Source organism: Ambystoma mexicanum, chromosome 1p (genome assembly GCF_040938575.1).
Source record: "Ambystoma mexicanum isolate Mex_15411 chromosome 1p, UKY_AmexF1_1, whole genome shotgun sequence".
Taxonomy (NCBI): domain Eukaryota; kingdom Metazoa; phylum Chordata; class Amphibia; order Caudata; family Ambystomatidae; genus Ambystoma; species Ambystoma mexicanum.
In genome coordinates this window covers 718,760,962-718,787,937 of record NC_090921.1, presented here as the reverse complement: position 1 = coordinate 718,787,937, position 26,976 = coordinate 718,760,962, and positions in this window count along the sequence as shown.

The following is a 26,976-nucleotide window of genomic DNA, read 5'->3' as shown; positions in this document are numbered from 1 at the left end:
AGGACATTCAAAGCCAATTTAATTTAAGTCCTGGAGCAGGTTATTACAAACCAGAGAAACGCACCAACATCCCACGCACAAAGTGTAATTAATATATTCACCATAACCCAGTTTAAGACTAAAGGCGAGGTAGAGCAGAATTCTGCCTCTACCTGTTAACCATTTCCTTTGAATTGGTTGGTCTTATCCACAACAATCTTAAGATACTGTACCACTTTTTGTCAGAGGTTACATGAGTCCTTCTTATAAAATCCACCCAATGTCGCCTCCACTCGGATCTGTAGAAAGGCTTGATTTGCACACTTCTTACTAAGCTCCACACTTCACTAATAAAACATGCTCAATATTATCCGCATTATACTAAACCGATTCTCTGCAACAGTGGCACGCGCTCTATAAATGCAAATAAATAAATAACAAATATATTTAGTGTATATTCTATGCAGTCTCCTATCCTTGGGCTATTCAAATCCATGACTCCTCAAGGCAAGGTCATTTAATCGAGCCATTCTAACTAGGAAATAAGTGTTCCTCTAAAGGGGAGGGGGATGTGGTAATTCTAAGCTACGTCTATGAGGCCTCCCCCGCTCATCAATGCCACCAGACGGTCGATAGTGGATTATTAAGCTATTTTTTTAAAATGTATTTTATTATTTTTGCAACAAGCCTTATTGCTAACTAAGTGCTTCAAAGTGCAAACGAGAGTAGGAGTCGGAGGAAATAGACAGAGGTAGGTCAACCATACATCAAACAGGCGGTTTGTGAAGGGTAAGCACAGTACAAAGTCGCAGTACAGAGGAAGTAAATGCTAGAGTAAGTCATGTTAGAATACTGCAATACATTTCACAATGACACTAGAGAGGGTAAAACGAGGAAGCGTAGGCTAATTCTGTTGAGGGGAAAGTGGACGGAGGGGCAAAGTGCCAGCACTTAAGGAGCGGCTATTAAGATGCCATCCGTGTGGTGGGAGGAAGAGGGCTCCAATGAGGGAGAGGTAAGATGCAGGAATTCAGGGGGAGCCAGACATAAGCCATATTTTGAGGTTTCTCTTGAAATTGTTGATGTTGCCATTAGCTCGCCGATTTTGGAGGTGGACATCCAAAGATAAGTTGGCCGACAGGGCTAATAAATGGCTGCCAATTATTTTCGTATTGTATTTAGCCATGGCAAGCAGATTGCTTCTGACTGATTTTAGGTTCCTAGCTGGAAAGCATTTTTTCAGGAAGGGTTTCTGGTATTTGGGCCCACTCAGAGTGTGTCACAGAGCACTTGACAGCTTGTTCTGCGCTTTATCCTGGCATCTCTGTTCTTCATGTGGGAGGAAAGGGTGGCCACAACAAGCAGCCCCCTGGAGGAAGAATATGGGACTGCTCTTGTCAGGCTGGTGCAACACTCCAGGCTGGACAGCGCAAGATATCTTTGGTTATCTATACTTTCTTTAATTTGAAGACAGGGAATTATTTTGGAATTATTGTATTTAAGGCCTTATTGAGGAGTAAGTTCTCTCCACCTAACTGGGTGAGGATGCCTAGGACGAAGTGGAGGTCCATCGGGCAGAGTCTCAGGGGAAGGATCTGCCTGTGGAGCTGTTGCAGGAAGTAGTAGACATACCGGAGTTGGTTCTGCATGGTGGAGGGTTCTGCGAAAAGGGTGTGGAAAGCACAGAAATAAATAGATAGAATGTACAAGGCAAATGAGGCCCCTTCCTCAGTTGAGCAGGCTTGAGATCCGGCTGCCATCACCTCCCGCTCCAGCAGTGGGAAAGATGCACTAGCCCCTACCACGCCCAGGGTGCAGCACAGTGGTGACATGGGGCATGCTGTGCCAAAACTGCAGCACATAGCCAGCGTGCCTAATCAGTACCAGGGACACTGCGGCCAGTGACAGGAACCTGTTGCTGATGCGTCCGAAGCAAGCAGTTGGTAGGGTGTTGTGCCATTGGCACTGCTTGACTTTGAGCAGGACCCTCTAAATCGTGTGATGAGGCCTGCTAGAATGTATTGATTGGTGCCTGTAGGCCAGGGGGAGCTATGTGACAAGGCAAATGGGGGGCGACCACACTTCCCACCTTTAGGTTTCTCTTCGGGGGGAAGGAATGAGGCACTGATGGAGGAGGTGCTGGTCTCACAGGTAGAGTTGGTAGGTACACCAGAGAGAGATCCTTACTGAGGGGCTCACTTTGATGACTGACCCACCTGATGGCCTAATGTAAAGGTCATAGACACTCCCCACCAGTGAGAGTGGGAGACGTCTGTGGGAGAGCGCAGGAACTTTAGTGTAAACACTCTGTGAAAGAGCTTCAGAAATGTATTGGGAGGCAACGCTTTGTTGGAGAGCTTGAGAGAGCCTGAGAATGTTAACAGGGGAAAACAGCCCTGTGAGAGCTGGATACATGTACTGGTTAGCTGAATCCTGTGAGAGAGCTTGAGAAACTTAATGGGCAGCTATGCCATTCGGGAAAACCCAAATCCTTAATGGGGCAGCTGCTCCCTGTGAGAGACCCAGCGAACCTTAGTGGCTGAATGCAACCAATGAAATAGCCTTAATTTTCCAAGGGTTAACCCTGCCCCATGATGAGCCAGAGAAAACTGGTGATTGTGACTGTGGCAGTAGTAGGGTTCAAAAGCATGTCTGCCCAAAGGGTTTGTCATGTGTAAGTCAGCCCCTGTCAGGATCTATCATTCACCAGTACAGCCGCACATGCCACAAAAGCACCCTGCTCCACTTTTTGTTGTCTGATGAGAACTGAGTAGCAAATCCTCATCATCACCATCAGCTGAGCTGGTGTGTTGGTTATCGGTAAGTGGCATTTGATTGTCCTCTTTCTTTTTTCATAAATGTCAATTGTTCAGTAAGTGGCACTGCTAGACTTCTGTGGTAGAAGACAATAGCCATGGCCACACTAAAAATTCTCTCAGACAGCACACTTGCAGTGAACTGGAGAAGACCAGCTATAGGCAGACAGCATTGAGGAGGCTGCTAATCACGTGGCCAGGCCCTGCCACTCATTTGCTCTGCCCCATGTTTCGCACTTTCCAGGCAGTTATATAAGTACTCGGCACCAGCTCCAGGCAGACAGCATTGAGACAGCTGCTGGTCAATTGTCCAGGTCCTGCCACTCAGTTGCTCCACCCACCACCACCTGTTTCACCAGTCCTCCTTAGGCTTCCTCATCACCAGAGTCCTCATCACTGGAGTCCTCATCACTGGTGTCCTCAGCAATGGGAGGATGAAGACAAGGACCTCTCCAGTTTGTGTCTGTTCCGGCCTGATAAGGCCAAGGGCCAGAACCGCTATCCTGCATTTCACCTACAAAGTAGTCTCTACTACTACTACTCACCAAAAGACATTGCCATGTGTCTTCTCCCTCCACAGCCTTTCCCCACCCTTGCTAGAGTTCGATTGGCCGAGTGCCCCGGGCAGCCCCATAAATCTGCCCAGCGAACCTCATCGACATTGACCTTAGCCCCATCTAACACCTATGGACCACACACACACACACACCGTCATGCTGAATAATGCTGACTCAGGCCACAGAGATCACCAACCTCATCTCGTACAACAACCTTGATTCCCTCATAATCACTGAAACATTGTTTAACACATAGTCCCCCTATGTTTTCGATGTCCTACCCACAGGTTCCTTCGACAGAAGCCAGGACTGACCATGAAGGGCAGGAGGGGGAGTGGCAATCATTCACAGGAATGACTGGCCATGCTCCATCATCCCCGCTCCCAGAACGAGCTTGTTTGCATACAGGATCCCTTTCTCTCCCAAGGAATCCATCTCCTTTCACCTCATCTACAGACCAATTCACAAGAGTGACTCTTTCATAGATGACATCTTCAGCGTACTCTCCTTTGCCAAATTAGCACATGCTAATACTGGCTTTCCCTGGGAGTTTAATGTCCCTGAGTGTTACGCTGATAACCACACTCGAATCACAATGACTGGATCCTATTGGCCTTAAGTAAAGTTTTGCTCTCCAGCTACGCACAACAAAGACAGCCAACTGGACCTAATCTTTACATAATCCACCCTCATCACCTTTGCACACTCCATCCCACGCAACTGGTCTGATCCTACCTCTATCCCACTGTCGATCATCCACTCGATCATGGCCCACAGAGGTCAGGCTAAATGCCCCCTCACTCAATGCCACTCATTCAAAACTTTCCCATTGAATGAGCTAGAAGCATACCTTGCAGAATTCCCTACCACAGGGAATGGCTTGGTACTCCTACTGCTCTGCTAGCAAACTGGTGGACACTTATGCCCTCTTAAAAACCAGATGTGCTATGACCAAACTATCAACCCCTTGGTACTCCCACATTCTCGCCTCCAACAAATGCTCAATCAGAGCCCTAGAGAGGTGGTGGTGGAAAGACATAACCTTGGAGATGTCACCATCCATAAATCTCTCTCCGCCAACCATAAGATTGTGATTATTGAGGCTAAAGCTGCTTACTATTCCAACACCCATGTGGCAGCCTCTAACAGGAGCAAAGCCCTCTTTGGAGTAGTAAATCATTGTTGCAAACCCTCACCTAACCCAAAGGTGCCAGCAACTTGACGGAATCAACAACTTGGACAAAATCGGACAGATCATCAAATCAACCTCCCACAGCACAGCCACTCCTGCACTCCAGCATACACACTTCCCCTCTGGAATGAATTTTCTTGTCTCTCTCCCACAGACTTCCTAAAAAAACTTGCCTCAGTGATTCCTTCTTCCTACGCTGACGATATCATTTTGGCCTCCATCATTAAACAAGTGATGGGCAGGAGCTGAACACACTCCTCTGCATCATGAATTCATCCCTCACAGAAGGGTCATTTCCGGACATCCACAATGGTCTCATACAACCTCTTTTGAAAAAACAAACTCTAGACCCAGATTAACTTTACGCACCTCCTACTTATTGACAAAATCTTGAAAAGTAGTCACTACACAACTACTCAAATAAACTAACCCAAAGGTGGGAACCTCATAAACCACTGGTACCTTGAGGTAAGGCCATAACATAAAACAGAAAGTGGTACCAGGGTGATGAAGGACAAACTGATGCGAGAGAGGAAGGAGGAGATATGTATTAAATCTTTATTTTATTTTATTCTGATTTAAGTATAAAATTATCAAAATCATAGAACATTTTTTATTAATTCTTTCTTAAAACAAGACATCCTAACATCATGCATTCATTCATTCATTCACTCACAACTAGTATAATTCATAAAACATTACATTATTTAACAATAAATTTCAATTTAATTCCACTGTAATTCAAAAAGTAGTTCACTCCAAAAAAAATATCTATCATCTATGCCCAACAGCACAGGTCTTCTTAGAAACAGGGCTTCCCAGTTGAACAATAGTTTCAACTTGACAGATTGTGATTGTCTTCATCAGGATAAGTGAACATTAACAAGGTTCTAAAAAACAAAACAGATAAAAATACAATTAAAATACCAACTCCTATTCCTTCTCACTCAATTTGTCCAACACTATGAAAGATCAAAACTAGGGGAGCACTGTAAGTAATTGGCCTCATACCCAAAAGTTAAGCCCAAGATGGGGACCTTCTAAATGAGATCAGTCCTAGATTTCGCCAAATGTATAGTTATGGCGAATATTCCAGCATATCTATATGCAGAATATTACTAGTCCATCAGGACCCCTAATTGATTTAGGGTTAGTGGTCACAGCAAGACATCATTAAGCCTTAAACACAGTTCCTTAATGCAATGGCTCCATACCCAATCTCACATCCCCACACCCTAAAAATGCCTTAGTTCAATCAAACCGACATGTCGCACGAACAATACCTGCACAAGCAAGGTTATTCATAGACTCCAGAACCTCTGGAAAATGGTAATAATTCCCCAGAATGGGTCTAATAGGAAAAAGTAAAATGTAAGAAAACTATATAAGTTCCATGCCTAGCCGCGATGTAAACGCGGAATCATCATCTATCTCAATCATTAAGAAAAACAAGAGAAGAAAGAAATACCTTTGGTCTGACCACTTATGATTCAAAACATGCTTTCAGGTTCAGCAATGAATGCCATAGTACTTCTCTTAGAAAAAAGAAGAAGACAGACAAAAACAGAAAACCATAATATAAGTAAATAATGAAGATTTTGACAATAAAAATACTGTGTTAATGGTAAAAGCCAAAAGTTCATTTTACCTATAAGAATATCCACTCATTCACGCGCACTCTTCAAGTGCGATGTAATAAAGGAGAAGAGTAGAAATCAACACATGTTGTTCTATGCTAAGCTTTCAGAACTAAAGATCACGTGACGGTTGGCCTATATGGAATCCCCACGCCAAGCTTGTGTGAAGCGTGGTCCCTAGTTTGTCTCTACCCTGGTAACAGGATCCCTAAATAACAAGTTCCCTGCCAATACCTGTGCAGCCATGGAAATGCTACATTACCGCAAACAAAGTAGACAGGTTCGCCTACATACAAAGGTCTGTCTTCCCCAGTCAAATTTGCAACGTTGGCGCAACCTTTAAAATCTCCCATTGAATGAGTACCATTCCTCTGTATGCAGAAAGAAACTGAATCGGGGCTATGGTTAACAGCGTAAGAAGGAGGCGTGGCATCCTTATTGCCTATAGGAGCCATCTTGAAAGAAATCAAAGATAGGAAAGGACGAGACAGTCTATCAGAAGGCCTAATAGAAGCAACATTAAGGTTACTCCTATTCGCAAAATGTGAGCATCCCAGGGGCGTAAGAACACGTTTCTCAAAATTATTCAAATTAGTACCGTCAAAATTCCCTGAGATGCTATCGTTCCATCGGCCAAAGAACAGTGCTCCAAGGGAGGCATAACAAGCAGTTGTCAAAGGTAAAGGATGAATATACCAACCTAGCACCTTATATCCGTGTTGTGGTAAATGTGAACAGACCCAACAGTTGGACTTATTAAAAATAGCATATGTAGTATTCATGATGAGTAATAGTGTATTATTGTTTTATCTCTGTCTGTGCTCAGAGTCCCTAGGAGATAGAGTGTGCAGATGCACAAAAGGAGTAGAAACAGTGGGTACATTTTCAGTCGGTAACAAGGTTTCGAGTGGATGTACTTCTTCTAGATACCAGAAGCCTAAAACAATGACTATTATAAAACCAATTAACATTATAAAAAAACAGCAGTACGTTTTCGGGGCCCAAACAGTTTGTCCATTATCACAGCTGGTCACATGTCCATTTATCAGTCCTGTGCGAGCGGTAGTGGTGGCAGGCATTGTAATCTTCAAACGAACACGCCGATGTTATTTTGTTGGCGACCTCCAGGCCGAGCGACTTCTTAGTCCTTCCACAAACCCTAGCCAACAGAATCCCCTTTTTCAAACAATTACTTGGGCCAAAAGCAAGCCCTTGATGATTTCCTTGGACGCAGATTATACCTTGTTGTCCCTGGTACTGATTGATCCAAGAACAGCGTGTCGTCACTTCCTGTTGGAAGCAACGTATCAAGAGCAAGAGAAGATGCAAGATCCGGAACAATAGCTTCCGGAAACAAAACTTTTGGAGAGTGTGGAGACAAAATGGCTGCTTCCCCAGGCCTCACGGGCTGAGAGAGAGACTCTGATGCACTCTCAATGCTGTTTACTGCTTCGGGATCATTGGTTGCAGTACTGGTGAGGGGTTCTGTTTCTTCTGTATCGTATGGCACTGGTTTTGGAATCTCTTGACGTGTGTCGTGTGGATCCAGTTTTTTTGGCCTGCGACCCGCACCACAGTCTGTGTGACCAACAGAACTTGGAAGGGGCCCGCCACCGAAGTGCAAGTCAAGAAGATCGCTCAAATGCCTTTGTCAAAACCCAGTCACCGGGTCGAATGCTATGACTTGGGCCCGCGTATCGTACAGGTAAAGCCTCTCGTACCTGGTGATAAATCAAATACAAGTTTTTAGTCAACTGGCTACAGTAATCTGAAAGAAGTACATTTTCAACATTTCTCACAGAACGAAATTTTGGAAGGTTCCAGATATTAGCAGGTCTTCCCATTAAAACCTCAAAGGGAGAGAGCCCAGTCTTAGTCTGAGGGGTTGTCCTCATAGATAACAACACGATCGGTAAGGCGTCCGGCCATTTTAATTTGGTGCCGGCACACGTTTTAGCGAGCTTGTTCTTGATAATGCTGTTGTGTCTTTCTACTAGTCCGTCCGGTACTCTGAGCATGTCTGGCCGAATGGAACCGTTTGTCGATCTGTAATCCCGCACATATCTGCAGAATTACAGCAGCGACAAAATGTGGACCATTGTCCGAACAGATGACTCTTGGTAGCCCGAACCTAGGAAAATATTCCTTTAACATAGTTTTCGCAGTAGTCATGGCTGTAGCGTCTTTAACAGGAAAAGCCTCAACCCATTTGCTAAAAGCACAGATGATGACTAACACGTATTTCAAATTATTGCATCGTTCATTTTGATAAAATCAAAGTGTATGACCTCAAAGGGGACAGGAGGTGGACCAAAACATCCCCTAGGAGTTGATGGTCCCTTTCCCACATTATGCTGTAAACAGATCACACAGTCCTGAACATAGCGCTCAACTATTTTAGAGATTTTGTCATTTGCCCAAACTTTTTCCAACATTTTTCTAATCTTGCGGGCAGATAGATGTGTAGGGCCATGAGCCATGACGACCATCATCATGATGTGTGCATCAGGAAGTAACCATTTCCCTTCAACTACGTCCACCCAACACCCATCATCATCGAGTTTCCCCAAGCCCTCAGCCCATTTCTTGGACTCTTCTAATGTGGCATCGGCTTGGATATCCCTTACACAGTCAACACCCTCATCCATTGCATGGGCATTTACAGTCTCCCTTGAAGTGTACATGTCTGCAGGGAGATCGGTGGCAGTCTGTTTAGCTATCTGATCAGCGAAAGCGTTCCCTTTTCCTATATCATCTACAATCTTTTAATGTGCTGCACATTTTACGACAGCTAACTGAGTAGGGAGTGCAAGCGCTGAGAGCAGTTGTACTATTAGGGAGCCATGCTGGATCTTTGTACCATGTGAAGTTAAGAACCCTCTTTCTGACCAAAGTCTCCCAAAGTTGTGAGCCACCCCAAAGGCATACTGACTGTCAGTGTATATATTCACAGTAAGCCCTTCGGAAAGTTCACAAGCTCGGGTCAATGCTATAATCCCTGCGGCCTGCGCTGAGTTATGCGTGATTCTTTTGGTTCCCACAACCGTGCTCAATGTAGTGATTGCATAAGCAGCTGTGGATGTACCATCTGGAAGTTTGAAGCAGGAGCCATCGCAAAACAGCTCCCCTTGTGGATTGTTCAAAGGAGTATCTTTTAGATCGATTCTACCCTTGTCTCTTGTTCGGTAGTGTAAAGGCAGTCATGTGACTCGTCATCACTGCAAGCAGTACCTTGCGGGAAAGGTAAGAGTTCAGGCAGATTAAGAACACAACACCTCTTAATTTGTATGTGTGGAGCAAACAAGATCAATTCATATCTCGTCAACCGTGCAGAAGTGAGGTGTTGCGTTTGAGTTCTATTCAGTAGAACATCCACAGAGTGAGGTACCATCAGGGTTAAAGCATGGCCTAGGACCATCCCTCACTGTTTTACAGACGCAGCAGCGACAGCTCGCAAACATCTTGGCAAAGCACATGCTACAGGATCAAGGGCGGAAGAAAAGTAACCGCATGGCCTATTCTTCCCTCCATGTTCCTGCGTTAATACAGCCAAAGCACATCCATCACATTCATGCACAAACAACACAAAGGCCTTTTCATAGTTTGATGTGCCCAAAACCGGTGTCGAGCACAATGCAGTCTTGAGCAAATCAAATGCACGCTGGTGCTCCATGTTCCACGGCAATGGCGAAGAAATGCCCTTCTTCGTCAGAGCCACCATCGGCTTAACGAGAAATTGGGGATCCACTGCCTACAGTAAGAAGCCATACCTATCAAGGCTCTAACTTCCTTCTGTGTATTTGGGACAGACATGCTAGAAATGACTTTTATCCGTTCAGGTGTCAATCTTATTCCATCCTTTGACAGGAGATAGCCTAAATAGGCGACCTCCTGGCAACAATATTGAAACTTTTTAAGTGAAGCTTTGTGACCATGTTTAGCCAGATGAATAAGCAACAACACAGTGCCCTCCTTATAAGCGCTCTCTGAGTCGGCGGCTAAGAGCAGGTCATCAACATATTGAAGCAGTCTGCAGGTAGAGGGCAATTCAAGAGTATCAAGCTGTTCTTTCAAAGCCCTGCCATAGATGCTAGGACTTTCCGTGTTACCTTGCGGTGGACGGGTAAAGGTGAACGAATGTCCCCCTAAGGTGAACGTGAACAGGTATCTACTGTCCTTGAGTATAGGAATACTAAAGAAAGCATTCTTCAGATTCACAACACTAAAGTAAGTAACTGAAGCCGGGATCATAGTTAATATCATCGTCACGTCAGGCACAATTGGAAAATGTGAAGCGACAATCTTATTGATGGCACGTAAATAAGTTATGAAACGAAAAGGAATTGCATTATCACCTTTTTTGTACACGGGCAAATCAGACTATTGCACAAACTACCTGCAATTTCCTCAATCACCCCTCGATGCACAAAATCGGAGACCATGCATTTCAAAGCTTGCTCACCCTCAACTGAAATCTTATACTGTGGAATACGTGGCAGTTTTACTCCATGTTTCAAGACACTTTTAACAGGCTCAATTTGCAAAACACAGACATCATTGTCATCAATTGCCCACAAACACTCCGGAACATCACTAAATTCCGGCGGCAAAGGTCTGGTCAAGAATTGAGAGACAGAAAGTTGCTGTGGTGAAATCGTCAAACGGACTCCATCCGAAGAACAATGAATTACCGCATTTAATTCCTTCAACAGATTCAACCCCAGCAAATTCTCTCCACAATTCGAAGTCAAAAGGAATGGACAGTGGTCCGTAAACGGACCCAAAGAGATAGGTAACGGTGAAGAAACTGGACTGACAACTGGTGTGCCAGAAAACCCTACAGAAACATTGGTTTGCCCTGAACAGTGGAATGTTTGGAACCCGAGAATGATCAATGGAACACTTCTGTGCCCCTATATCTATCAAAAATAGATGTTTCCTATTTCCCACTATCATTTCAATGTAGGGACCTTTCTGATTAACAGGAAAAGGCGTAGGTTCCAAACCTTGCTTAGGGAAATCCTAACGAAACAAAATATCATCGAAAGGAAGTTCTTCAGAGAGGTAAGCGGCAGAAGGATGATCAAATATGTTTCTAGTATCCACACTCGGTGCCTGATTATCCTTCGAAAAAGGTTGCTGTGGATCCTGTGCAAACTGACCTCTACCAGGACCCCCTGCCCCCAGGCGACATCTGGGTCGTCTACCCATATTTCCAAATGTTATTTGACCTCTGTCAGAGGACCGGGCATTGTGCACGCCAATGACCCTCTTGCCTACAATAGGCACACTGGTTAATGTTTACAGGACCCAAGGGCACATTTCCTTGTGGAACATACTGACCTCTAATTTGCGAATTACCCCCTCTAGGGCCTCTAACAATTTGCTGTAATAATACTTTTGTCTTCAAATCACCTTTTCTCTTTTCGAGTCTTTCCTTTTCATTATTGACACGATTCTAATAGTACTGAGCCATGTGCAGTACTTCTGATTGAGACTTCGCCTGCCAAGCGCTCTCTGAAGACATAATTTGCGACTGGATGTCAGGCAACAATCCACGCACAAATTTGTCTACGAATAACCTTTTCCCAGACTCTGTGCCTAAGTCTTGTCCACTGAAATCCGAGAATACCTGTTCGTACCGATTAAAGAACTCTGTAGCACCCTCAGACTTCCCTTGGACACAGGCTGTAAGCTTGTCCCAAATAATTCTCTTTTTGGGAATTATAGTTTTCAATTTCGCAACAATTCTGTCAGGTAAAGTTAATATCACCTGAGGCGGTCTTTCACCAGCTGGCCTTTCTCCATCAAGTCTAATTATGTTAGCCCATGTATGTCCTAACCCTGCTACATCATCTATAGTCCTAACCTGTTTCCACAAATCTACGGGCAGGAGTACAGGAAATAACAAATCATTATCACTTAAAGTGAATACTGAGGATTGCAGAACAGACTCTATTTCTTTATAGAACCCTGTCGGATTTTTCCTAATGTCAGGAATAGATTGTCTAATAGTCTTTACCTCCTGTCTCGAAAACGGGACGTGAACAAACTGTGACACATAATGTGCAGGAAATTCATAGGCCTGCGCACCTGTTCCAACATCCGCCGGAACCTCGACTTTTGGGACATGTGTCGGAGGAACCTCTCTCATAGGCAACAGAGAAGTAGGCAACTCCGAACGCTTACTAAACAACAGAGCCAAATCGAGCGCTAAAGCAGCCGAAGAAGTGTCAAGTGAAAAAGCTCTCTTATAAATACTTAATAACTCTGTGGGACAACTAATCTTTCTTTTTACACACTCATCCTGTAGGTACTCTACCATTACCTGTATCACTTTCCTCTGCATTTCTGGCATACACTGACTATACGTGTCATATACTCAACTGGAGTTATCGTTGAATCTGAGATCCATCTAATTGCGTCCTGTGTGCAAATACGGATTGCCTCAGATATCGATTTAAGACAAGGGAGACATCGCTTCTGTACACATAACATATATAATGTCCAAACTATCTTCATCTTCGTCCTCATTAACTCCTTTCTATACTCAAATACCATCTCAACATGCTCTTGTACTTTCTCCACAGTGTCTCTAGAGAATGCTAAGGTGTTCAGATCCCTCAACCCTTGTGGGAGATCTGTATTGTTTAATCTGTCCCACATTACACACAAATGAATCCCTAATCCTTCAATAAAAATATTTTTCTCAGGAATATTGTCCATATTAGAAAGTGTGGCAAAAACATTAGCTTGACCATCCCTCTCCATACAATGTTTAGCCCACGCAATCAACTCATGTTTCTTCTCTGGAGGTACAGTATTGCGAGTGACAACCCTCGATCCCGCTCCCTGATTTACTACAAGCGGTGCAGGACCACTTGGAAGAGGGAGAGCAGGCGAGTTCAACGGAGGTACTATCACTGGTGCAATAGGAAAAGGTGGAGGAGCAGGTGGAGGAGCAGCAACAAAAGGAGGAACAACGACTGGAGGAAGAGGAACAACAGGAGGAGCAGGGATAACAGCAGGAAGAGGCAAACCAGCAGGAAGAGGAACATACGGAGGCGGCGCAGTGGCACCAGGCCTTCGTTCATTTAACAATTTATCGATAAGCTCGTCGGAAACATGAAAGTCTTTGGAAGGATAGATTTTCGGAATGCCAAGTGAGAAAGCCCTATCCATATTCCTAGCTTACTCAGACTGTTTATCTTGGTCATAAATCAACGCCTTTTCAGCGTTCGTCTTATGACGGCACGCATGCTTTTCCCTACTCTTAAGCAGCTGTAAAGCTGTTTTTTCCAATTCTGTAATACATCAAATGCTGCAGGTCTAGCCTTTTTCTTTAATAAAATTGACTCTAAATACTCAATACGAAGGATTTCAAAACTACCATTGATCGGCCAGTGAAGTTCGGAAGCATGTGTACTTTGTCTGTGCCAAATATCATTAAACACTATACTACCAATACCATGCTTACAGTACATAGTACAAGCCGGCGACCCCTCCTGTGGTACCGGACGGCTAAATTCCAAAGATTGTCTATCGCTTCGGAATAACGCCCTGAAGCAGGGAGACAATTTTCCAGGCATATCAAAATACTGGTTTTACCTGGTCAATAATTGTATTTGCAGATACAATGCGCCAAAACAAATTATCAGGATACTTACGAATCGGGTCACGACTCACCTGATCAATCCTAAGGAGGTCCGATCGGATTACAAAGTTCTTCTAATGAATGTTACCTCGTGTTTGGTGATTTCGCAAATCTGCCCACCTCGATATGTGGACCCTCGTCAAGATGCCGACTCGGACCGCAAGCTCACCGTCCAGGGATCGGGCCGTGCAGCGCTGTTGAGATGTCACGTCTCATTCAGAAAGGGGCACCTTTTTGTTTACACCGTGCGATCCCAGTCCGATAGCTTGCGTCAATCTTGAGGGTCCCTATTCGGGCGCCATCTGTGAAATCAAAAAGAAGATATTGAGGCTGAGTACCCCAAAAGGAAATACACCAAACGCGGGTTACAAAGTAAGATACAAAGATCTTTATTCTATACTGAACAGTTTCAAAGGACAAAGCAACAGAAAGCTATCAGGCCCTCAGTACAACACAGCGAACTCCAGCCCTGTTCGGTGTGCTTAGTGAGTGGGGCTGTACATTAGAATAGTTGCACCTTTTATACAGTCCAGAACATGATGCCCAGCCCACCTACAAGTTAATACATCACAGATCTAGGGTTCATGCAGAGTTCATACCCTTAATTCATTCACCAACAAGTTACAATGGCAACAGTATGTCTTTGGATTTCTCGTTGAACCTTCTGATAGATTTCTATACAATGCAGTTAAACAAGTGTTCACATTTCAGTATTTGACTACATTATGTTTAACATGTGCTCGCGGATTAGCTTCATTGGCATAGGTAATCCTCTATACGCAGGTCAACGAAGGACAAGGTCTCAGTACATGACCCCACCATGTGGCCTGCAGGCAAGTTACATATTAGCTTGTACACAGAGGTCAAGATGACAATGTTACTTTCGGAATGACACTGTCCACCATCTTAGAACACAGGGTGACTTTAGAGAGAGAATCTAAAATGGCGGATTACACTGATCTAAGGTCAAGACCTTGTAACGCGGATTTCTTCACAAAGCGACTTGGCGTAGGTCAATATACATATATTCACACTGTATAGTAGGCACAATATGATTTCCCGTCTGACAGAGCTTAACATTCCCATAAAATACTGGCACTGCCTTGGAGGAAAGGGGAATTACCGTCCTAATCAAAGGTTGGCAGGGCAGTAATTCCCCCTCCCCCATTGCCCTTCCCCATTCCCATTTTTGCCCCATAAGGCATAATGGGAATGGGGAAGGTGCTAAATACGGTACTGCAAATTGCGGTACCGTAATTAGCACCCTGGTCCCTTTGCGGGTTGGTTTTTAACGCCTGCTAAAAAGCAGGCGTTAAAGTACCAACCCGCAAAGGGACCTCATAGTAAGGCGGTAGGGGTTTACCGGTACAGGTGCCCTTACCGGTACCGGTAAACCCCTACCGCCTACCGTGTAATGATACCCTTAATGTTTTTCCTGCTGTCTGTGTTTTTTTCTCTAACTAATGCTGCAAGTGATGCAGCAAAGCATCCTTGCACAGTGTCTCCTCCTTCTGATATTTGCTGTGAGTCCTCATCCCCCAACACATGTGGGAGATGGGGATCCAATTATACCTTGAAACATAGGTCCATAATAAAAGCCAGAAGGTATCAAATGTTAGCTTTAAATACAAATACCTGTGGAACAACAACCTAACTTCAAAGCATTGGCATCAACTGGCAAGGCATGGACTCTTGCCAAGTTGGGTAGGTTGAAATCAAGTAGGTATACCACAGAGAGAGCCTTACTGAGCGACTCACTTTGATGACTGACCCATGTGATAGCCTCCTGTAAAGGTCATAGACAATGGATTAAACTGGCATGTTGAACATGGCACTTATAGAGCTTTAACAGTGTAGCAGTAATCTGTGATGGCATTACATTACTCACATAGTTCAAAGTAGAGTTCCAACAGGTTGCCACTGAGGTCTTCAGGTTGTGCAGTGGCAAGATGTGGCACAACTTCAATCGGCAAAGTGCTTTTTTGGCATGGTCCTTCCAGATGAAACGGGAGCTGATCTTCTGGGCCACAGCAGCCATTTCTTTCACAGGCTCATAATTGCTGATGAATCATTTGACTACAGGGTAAGGTGCATGCTTTAAACTGGGGCTTTGCAGTGTCTTAACAATGTTTAAGGCAGCAAGGACATTTCATCAGTTGTCTGCTGCAACAAAGCCCAAAGGCAAATTAAGACGTCTTAGCCACTGTGTCATCACCTTCTGCCAGATGTCAACTCTGCTGTGACTTATGCCCTGAAAACCTTGCATGCACATAGATCCCTTGGCTAAACTGATTACACATGCTGCCCCCTTGCATTATTCTAGGACCCCTCTTGGCTTGCCGAGGAAGGGAAGGCCACAGAGTATCTTGTGACAGCCATGTAGTCAATGTTCTGACCGCAGGTCCACATGTCCATGGTGAAGTGGATACTTTTGGCACATGGACTATGCATCACTGGTTTATGGGTTTAGAGCTTTGTGTCCCACTCTGGCCTGCTGCATTATTTTCAGGGGTAATTCTGTGGACCAGCAGTGGTATGCAATCACTCTGATCTGGGGAGGGACTCACTTCTGATCTTTGAACTTCTTCCCATTTCTGCACATGGATATGGGACGACATTGCTTGTTCCACAAATCGGTCCATGCCTTCCCGTGGCATACCACCTTCTGACAATGTGAAAGTGGCAATGTTGAGTTGCTGTTAATTCTGTGTGAAGTACTGCCACTTTGCTTTCATTGTGGTTTAATCACACACAGCCTGGGCTCATCTGGGCATAATCGTGCTGGTATTTGTGGTGTTAGGATGTGGTGTGCTTTCTGCTATGTAATAGGAAAGCTGTTACTCAAAGATGCGTTTGGGTGTATGACGCGCTTTATACATTCTTTATAACAAAGATACTGTACACAGGTGGGGTGCTGTGCTTCAATTACTACTACAGTGTCTTCATCCGTGGTGTGACTGTCCTCCTCTCACTCAGTACCAGGGATTTCCAGCAGCAACACACATTCCCATCTGGACTTTGATGGACCTTAGACTTTGTCTTGATCATTATCCATGTCATCATCTTCCTCATCCTCGCTGTCTGACTTTTCAAGGGATGGGGCACTGGAGCAAGAGGTCTGGTATTGTCATCCTCCTCCACTGTTCAATTTCCCTACTTGCTGTGCTTCCCTTATCTTTGGCAGATAAGTGTTCTACCCCTCTAAGGTGTTCCTCTGAGATGGCGGGAGGAACTGCAAGCACAATCTTCTCTGTTGGTCCCAGTTGATGTTCATTGCTGTGATGCAATGCCAGTGCATGCATTTCTACAGGTGCACGTCCTAGTCCAGACTGACTGGTCACTGTGGTTTGGAACATGAGTTGAATGATTCTGTCAATTGATTGCATGCAATATAGGCACTCCAAGTGCCCACAGCAAGTTATGCTGCAGATGTGAAAAGACCACGAGCAGCATGTCTCCCCCTGCCACTGGCTCATGTTTTCATTTGCTGACATCTTGTCCCACTGTGTGTGTCGTTCAGTTCCTGACTCGTTCGCCTTGGAACTCAATGTTTCTCATTAAATAAGACACAAAAGGATTAAATCGATGTCTGCTACACCCTGGATATAAACTGTTGATCCATGGCTTGTACACAGATTTCTGCATCAGGTGCATCAACCAACTGAGGTACCTTACAAATTATATTCAAATCATCTAATGTGTGGGGTTAGTTATTTGACAATAGGTGAAAAATAAGGTGTGCTATATGGGAAATAGAATTATTGAGGGGATAGTGGAGTAAAATCAAAAAAAGAATACAATGCAAAGTAAATATGTTTTGTATAGTGTGACTTCTTCCGTTTGGCCTCATTGCAGTGTAAAAAAGTGATGAGTGCAACACTGTGCACAAATCATGACAACTATCACTGCGCTGTGCAGCTTTCCATGCAACCATTGTTTAAGCCCTGTGCCTATTACAGAAGGGAGCCAGCCAGTTGCAAACCAGTCTTGATCATGCCACCATTGAGTGGCATGTAAGATTGCCCAGAGCAATTCTAGTAGTTATGATTAATGTATCACTTTTTAATTTTGGTAGGTAGCAGGCTGTCATTACAAAACAAGGCCTAATCAGTGTTTTGTCCACGTGCACGTGCCTGTGATGTCACGTCCTGTAAGGTTTTTCCCTGTGATGCTACTTCCCATGACATCACTGGGTTCAAAGGTATTACAAAGGGCCTGCCATCTTTAGAGAGGGCCTTATTTCCGGGGGAGTAGGGTAACAAGTGGCTCTTCAGATCCACCCCAGAGCTCTTCACAGGGGTCCAAAAAGGAGGTGGGAGCCTAGGTGTAGAGGGGGTACTGCCCTGTTATAAAGTATAAGTGGCAGCACTCTTCAGAAGGGCCGGTGCTATCCAATTGAAAGGACAGCAGCCTGCTCTTCTGGGGGGTCTACTGCCCCCTATGAAGGTACAGCAGCAATGCTGATTAGTCCCCTAATACTCCTTTGAAATAGTTGCCTGCTGTATCCAGGCTGTGCGGTCCAATTTGATGTATAGCATCTCTGCTAGGAAGTGACGGTCCTGCCATGTCAAAATTAGTGCAACCCTCATTACTTACTGTCCCGCCAGAAGAATAGACACGCTGCTGAGCAGTGCGGCTGCAGCTGTAACACATGTGCACGGGCCCTGTGAACATATGCCAGTAGAGTTAACAGCATGTTCAGAATTACAGACACTGTTCCATTAAACAAATAACAGACGGCTAAGAATGTCCAATACTTCCCCAGTATAAAGATATCAGCCGTACTAAGTACTGTCCCATTAAAGAAATACTAGCGCTATCCGATAATGTAGGTCTAGTCCTATTAAATAAATAGTAATCCGGCTAAGTAGTGCCAATACTGCCAGATTACCTCTTTAGCAGCTCTGATGAAAGTGGCAATATTATAGCCTTATAGACCGAGGAAGGGGTTACTATCGCAGGATATTGACCAGCTACCAAGTTATGGCCCGAGGTGAAGCTGTGGTGGTGAAATAAAACATGTTGGTTTAATAGTGAGTAAAGCAAACAGGACAGGTTATTAAATGAAATGGGGGTTTATTTTGTAATATTTAAATACCTAAATTGTCTTTATAAAGTAAACATTTTAGTTGTGAACTTAGTTGAACTGGAATAGTTTCAGAGTGAGAAGGCATTAGGTGCAATGTTAAAGTGAACCTGTTTTGTTTAAAAAAGTGAAAGCATTGTATCATGTTTTAGCTGTCACGCTGGTGTGTTAAGTTAGGTGGAAAGTTCTATTGAAAGATTTCTTCATGGAATCCTCATTGCTGCTTTTTGAATGCAGGCACACTCTTTCTGTTTATTCCCTGGCTGCTTCTGAAGTCAGGATGTCAGGAAAGCAGTCAATACCAGTAGTTATTGACTGCATTCTTATTGGTTAAGAGGACATCAATTGCGATTTCCATGTGCTTATTCCCTTTAATTGAATAGCAGACATGTGTGGGTACTGCCCTATTAAACGTATTACAGAACTGCTGAAACTGCTGGTACTGGGCAGTTAAATGTATAGCTCATTTATTTAAATGTGCCAGTGCAGTTTCATTGAAGGTAGAGCAGCTGAGATGAAACATTCTGCTCTGCCATTAAAAATGTAGCAGCTCCCCTGAGAAGTACTGGTATTGCTTCATTAAAACTAGATTTGCTGAGCAGATTGATTGATTGTTGAATATGTGTGTCTGTGCAAAGGATTCGTGGCGTGTCTAAGCGCTTGAGGAGTACCAGTCACTAACCAGAGATGCAGGAATCCCTCCCCCTACACATCCCAGCACCTATGTTTCAGACTAGAGTCTGCGCTGCGCAGTGGTGGCAGCTGGGTTGGGAAGTCACCGCCTGCTGCTGTCATCTGTTATACCCTGCTACTGACCCATTAAACGTGCTCATACATTTGCAATGAAATGTATTAGAGCCTTGCTGGACAGTGGTGGTTCTATACCACTAAAAAGGACAGCAATCCTGCTGAAAAGTATTGATCTGCTCTTCTGAAGAAATACATCGCAGATACATCACGCCTAAGAACGATTGGTATGACCACAGAAGCACTAATCCCGAAGCATGTGTAGAAAGTGCTTGATAGTTGTACAAAACAATTTCGCCACTTGACAATGTTTTATCCGGGGTGGGGGCAATATTATCACTGGATTTTCTGATTCTAGTTCCCCAATAGGCACTCACTCGTCCAACTCCTTGTCTGTATGTTAAACCTATTGCCTCATTTCCTCACTCACCCCTGCGTACTCATGGTCCTCTGCCTCTCATCGCCTCCTTTGGTGCCAGGCTTACTCACATTTTCCCTTTATCATGCAAGTCCTTTGACACTCGACTGCCTCTCGTCATGTGCCCCTCCTGCATTCTGTGCCTCTTCTAGTTTCCACAGTTGGCCACTTTTATTGTATTTCCTCTTCTAACACTTACCTCTGCACATCTCACTAATGGACCTGTACATGAAGGCAGGGACATCATTTAGTGGTCGCCAAAGGTCGCAACTGCGACCTCTGAGGCCTCCCTTGCGACCTATGTGGTCTCCCTTGCGACCTGTAAAAAAAAGAAAAAAAAATCCTTTTTTTTGTCATGCAAGCTCCTGCGTTGTGGCCAGCACCGTGTGGCTCTTTACTTCTGGAGTGGCTGGCTTTCTTGTTCAGGCCCCTTAAAAAAATAAGAAAAATAAGAACAGGAGTGCCACAAGTCTAACACTTTCGCCACTGAACCTAAATAAGAAAGAATAGGAATACCAAATAATGTGTCTTTCTGGAATTCTATACAATAATTGCTAGACTCATTAAAGGTTTATTTCAGGCACACTTCAGGGGGCGAGTCACTGATTTAGTCTGTTCTTAAACGCCTCAACGCAGCCTTTCATCCTTCTGAGGTCGATAAATGAGTACCAACACAGGTTGGGTGATATTGGGTGTATATTCTTTCTATATAAAGCGCTTATGCGTAAGTGCTATATAATAACACATCATTATCATTTGGTTATGGACATCTGCTTGCAGTCACAGTAATTTGGTAATATGGGCCTATACTCACTGATCTTAACGATACATATGGCGATCTATTCTTGTATGAAATGTACATCACATTATAGTGATATTATAACCATATTTTTCGTAGAGTACAATGCTATGTGATGCCACTTTCTCTTTTGTCAACGGGTGAAAGGTCAGGTTACATTGCTTCCCGCAATATCACTTTGGGGGGGGTCAAATGACATCACTTCCTGTGATGTCATCAGGGGTCAAGGGTCAGGTGATGTCAATTCCACTACCCCTGGCACCTTGGTGAAATGACGTCCCTGCATGAAGTGTGTGCCGAGTCCCCTCCAGCATGGTCTTGCGCTTGCTTCTTGCCCTCTCATACTTGCCCCTCCCCCCGGTGTATCCTCCACCTGTCTTTCACCATTGCCCCGTCACCTGCAGTCTCCAGCTTTACATGCATGCTTGCCCATTTACTCCCATCTCCTTTGAAGACCATCTGGCTCTTCTCTCTCACCAGTTGTCATCCATCCATCTCTCTGCCTCTCTCTGGGTCACCTCCTCTCCTCCTCCCTGTCACCCCTCTGCCATTGCCTTTACAACACTAGAGCCATTCCTCTCTGGCTGGCTATCCCCTCTCTCCCTATCTCCTGTCCGGATCAATGGCTCAGGTTGGAGGGCACTAGCCCTAGAGGTGGTCTCCACTTTGCCTTTAGCAGGTTGCTGCAACATGCAGCTCTCCAAATATTCTGGCTATGACTCCCATGACGCCTTACCATTGACTACGCTGACTGGGGCCACTGGGAGTTGCAGTCCAAAACATCTGGGGCGCCAAAGGTTGCCGTTCACTGGCTGGCTTCTTGATATCCATTGGGACGATGTCAGCCAAAGGAAGAAGGAGAACCGCTTGCATACAGACACTTACAAGACACTGGGGGTCATCCGGCGTTTGCCAGCATACCAGCAAATAGACCTACTGTTACCAGCGCCTGATAAGGCCGATATTATCGGGATATTCCAGGTCCCGGCAATGGCAGTCCTTCCTCATTCCATGGAGTCCCACAGTACTCTGTGGAGGGGATTGCTGGTATTACCGGCACTCATAATACCGGTGCCAGTAATAACGGCTGCTTGTGACCAGTGGGAGCCTGCTTTACCTCCAAATCTTGGCTGGATGTATATCAGTAAACCCCTGCCGGTAAACTTGTACTCTGCCAGAAGAAAAAAATGGTATATGGAAATGCCAGCATTTTTTTCGGCAGAGTCGGAATGAGGCCCATTATGTATTATATGTCAAACCTTGATTTCTCACTCGCGCCTGTGCCCTGTACACAGCCACTGATTGGTCAGCAGACAATGAAGAACAGACATTAAAAACAGACTATTCCTAATTTTTCAAGTCAAGGCTATCCCATGATCGGCAGCTGAGTGACAGGTCTTTGGGTCACCATGGCAAAGCCGGACATTACGGGACAGCCCTTTTGATGGCGGTCGCTTTGGCACAGTGCCTTGGGCACATGTCTCTTTCAGTTCCCTGCATAAATCAGTTCCGAATTTCATGTATTCGGGACACAGCAACCGATTTGTGCATGGAGTGCTCAGATACAGTACAGCTCCAGTGTTTGCCTTAACATATACTGTCATCCAAAGCACTGCATTTGTCGGTGCTTAGGATGGCAATATATTTAGGCAAACAGTGAACTCCCGGCGCAGATAAGTCCCTGCACCCAGGGATGGCATCAGGGCCTTTCACCTCTTTCAAATGAAAGGGACATCGAGCCTCTCGAAGGGCCCCCTGAAACTGCCCCCATGGAGGGGGGCGTGGCTTGGCGCCAAAGAAGATGGCCGCTTAGCCCGGTTGCTCCGTCCCAATTAATAAAACAAATAAGGCATAATACACATTTCCACTATTTTACTCACCTGTTTCTCACAGTGTCGAGGACTGGACCGCATCCTGAAGCTGCTACCCAAAATTCGGAGCTGTTCCGTGGTTTTCTCGCGGCGCTGCAAGCTCCCGAAACTCTGCCTCGGTGACCGCTGCAGCCGCCATCAGTTGCCCGCCTCGCATGAAGTAAGTGCCGGCGCCACGCCTATAGTGACGCGCCGGCCTCGGCCTGGTCGTCCCTCTCTCTCAAGGCATATCACCACTTCCGGTGAAGAGGCGATATAACACTCGGGAGGAAAGATTAAATTAAAACAAAAAAAAAAAAAAGAAAGGAAAACGTGCGTTTATCTTAACTGGCACCACTTTTATAAAGAAAAAAAGGAGAGTCTTCTATGAGTTAATATATAGAAAGGAACACAGCAGCATCATAAATATTGCTACCAAAGCGACACAATCCTACCTATTTTGGTTCTTCTTTTTACTGGTGCGGCTGATAAATATATGTTTACCTCATATCGGTGTAATATGCTTAGAGCAGCATATCATAATAACTCTTCGCTATGACCATCTATTAATAAATACCTATAGCAGTTTGTTGCTTTTGATGGATATAAAGTTGGCAACACCTCCAATTTACGCCTAAATTTACGCCTTATTATTCAATTGTGCTTTATTAACATCCTTTTTTGGGAGCAGCATTACATGTATAATATGGATATAAGAATTGTAAACTTGGGGTTATAAAGACCAATATACCACTCGCTGAGTGTTTCTATGGTTCCTAGCCAAATACCATAGCCTACGACCATAAAACCTCTTCAAAACAGTTCCCATCCAAAGAAGAACCTGTTATGACATTACCGATCGCAATCTTCAACATCTTTCTGCCCTCCAACATCAATATATCTGGCAGTGCATTACGTAATATCAAATTTAACAACATGGCGGCAACCAAAAAAAACAATACCTCTAATACTAAAGAAGCTGACATCCCCGCTTCCAACCTCAAGAGACCCAAAAGTGACTCACCTCCTCCGCTAAGCATTTCCGATCCTGCTATTGATGTCATCTGATTGGAAATTAGATCACTCAAACCCTTCATAGAGACTACTAACCTAAAACTACAACAGTTGGATGACAGATGGAAAGGTTTTGAAAACAGAATGGAAGAGGTTGAGAAAAGAGTTGCGCTAGTGGAAGATATTACCCCTAAGGTAGCACAACTTGAAAAATCAATAAAAGATCTTCAAAAACACAACAAAGATTTAGAAAATCGCAGCAGACGTAACAACCTCCGAATTTCAGGTCTACCAGAGGGCTCAGAAGGAACTGATACCATTGCCTTCTTGCAAGAATTTCTATCAGCTCTGCTTCACCTACCTTCAGACATAATACTCAACATAAAACGAGCTCACAGAATTGGTCAAGCGTCTTCCTCCACCACTCCTCGACCTATGTCCAGAACTTTGATTTTCTATCTTCTGGAATACTCTCAACTCCAGCTCATCATATCTGCTGCAAAGGAACGTAAATCTCTCATATGGAATGGCAGTAAGATCTACATCTCACAAGATGTTGCCAAGAGTACGGCTCAGCACAGGAAAGTATTTTTATCCTTCCGCCCAGCCTTGAAACAGTTAAACATACGCTATGGTCTATACCATCCATGTTCTTTTAAAATAACACATGAAGGCCGTACAATAATGTGTGAAGAACCAACTGTCTTAAGAGCTTTTATGCGGTCCATTAAATCTGATGGCTTGGACGCATCCACTCCTGCAAGTACCCCCACTTCCTTTATTACTTAAATGTGTTATCTTCTTATTCTCCTTACTATCTCAATATATAATGCCTTGAATATACCTTATGTATACAAAGTGGGATGGGTAGCCTCGCTGCGTCCATCTTCCATCCTGAGTTGTTATTTTCTAAGTAGACGACTCAGCGGGTGTCACCCTTCTCTTCAAATTTACTCTCCCCTTACTTTCCTTTTTCCTGTCTAATCTGTGTTCTATCTTTCACGTTTCAACCCCTTGCAGATTTGTCAAACCGGATATTAAATTATACCTCTTATTACAAACAATTTATATGTATATTGGCCTACGCCAAGTTGCTTAAAAATTGTACGCAAATAACTCTCTGCGGCAAGGTCTTGACCTTAGAAATTGATGTAAGCCACCATCTTGAATCAAGCCTCCATTTTAGGTTAGAAACCGCCATTTTGGGGTTTTATACAAAGTCACCCTGTAATCTAAAATGGCTGTCTCGTGTGTCCTTGTTCTTGCCTTAACCTCTCCAACCTCTGTAGGGGAGTTAATGTCCAACCTGCCGTCAGGCTACATGTTAGGGTCATGTAGACCTTGTCCTTTGTTGACCTCGGGAGCAGGGTATTACTTGAATTAGCAATGTTAAACTACAAGTATACAAGAACAGTAATGCTATCCGAATATAATATGTGAAACATTGTTTGGTCTGTATTAAAGCAATATATAAAGAGTGTAAATGTTAAATTGAAGAATAATGGAGTGTGTTAGTAAATGTATTGAAAAGTAAACCGCATGCACAAGATATGTAAATTAGGAAAGTGAGCCTGGCGCGACCGTAGCCCAGTGCATGATTAACCTGTAAGGGGGCTGGACATCATTTTACAAATTGTATAAATGCGTCGATGTCCAGCTAGGAAATTCCCTCACTGCTCATATTGAACCCTGCTGGTGGTCTATGTGATGTATTGACGGCCAAATAGCTATTTGTGTACTTTGTTGAATACTGTTCAGTTTTGTAATAAAGATTCTGGGAATCTTTATAAGACTGTGTCGGTGTATTTTCCTTTGCAGGGTGTAACAGCCGTAATATTGTATTTTTTTCTGATTCCAGAGGTTGCGCCCGAATAGGGACCCTCAAGATTGACTTTGTCTCGTTGAAGGTTGGCTCGGCTATTGGACCGGGATCGGACGGTGTCAACAGAACCAGCCACTCTAAGACGAGAAGTGAATTCCTCGACGAAACTGCACGATCCGATCCCTGGACAGTGAGCTGTAGCCCGAGACGACGTCTTGACGAGGGTCCATATATTTGAGGTGGATACATTTGCCGAAAATAACCAGACACGTGGGTCCTTTGCATTATCCTTAGTAACCCTATCAGGCCTCCCAGTCCTTTGGTCAGGTGAATCGTGTCCCGATTCTTAATTTAACCCTGACAAATTTGAATTTGGAGCATTGTACTCGCAAGCACAATTATTTAACCAGGTAACACCAGAACCTTGATATGCCTGGGAAATTGTCTGCCTGCTTTAGGTCTGTATTAGTAAAGAAGAAGGCTAGGCCTGCAGCATTTGACGCGTTGGACAGTTGGAAAATAGAAGCTTTGCAGCAAAAAATGAGTAGAGAGAAACATATGCGTCGACATATGACGAGTGTTGAAAAGGCACGGTTATATGATCAAAATAAACAATTAGAGTCAGTTAGGAACACGGACAGGGCATGTCAATTAGGCATTCAGAAAATCTACCCTTCAAAAGATTTTCACACGTCAGACGAATTGATTAATAAACTTTTGCATGAACGAAGGCTCGATGCCTCCGCGCCACCTCCATATGTCCCTCCTCCTGGCGCCTTGCCCCTTCCTGTTGTAGTTCCCCCACCCATAGCTCCTCCGGTCCTCCCTGTTGTTCTTCCTGTTGTTCTTCCAGCCGTCGCCCCTTTGCCTGCCCCCTTGCCTTCACCTGTTGTTATTCAGAATGTGCCTACTCTTCCTCTTCCAAGTGATCCTGCATCGCTTGTAGTAGACCAGGGAGCAAGACCAAGGGTTGTGACTCGTAATACTGTGTCGCCAGACAAGAGGAGTGAATTGACTGCTTGGGATAAACATTGTATGGAGAAGGGTGAACAAGCTGATGTTTTTTTTCACACTCGAAAATTTAAAAGATCTTCTTGAGAAAAATGTTTTTATTGAAGGATTAGGGACTCATTTAAGTATAATGTGGAATAGACTAAATGATATAGATTTCCCACAAGGGTTACGGGATTTGAATGCCTTAGCATTGTCCAGAGATACTGCGGAGAAGGTACATGAGCATGTTGAGAGGATTTTTGAGTATAGGAAGGAGTTGGAAGAGTTACAGAACGAGGAAGTAGATGGTGATAGTTTAGGTATTATGTACTTACAGAAACGGTTTTCTCCTTGTCGAGAATTAAAAGGTGAGGAAGCACGAATTTGTACAAAGGACGCGATAAGATGGATT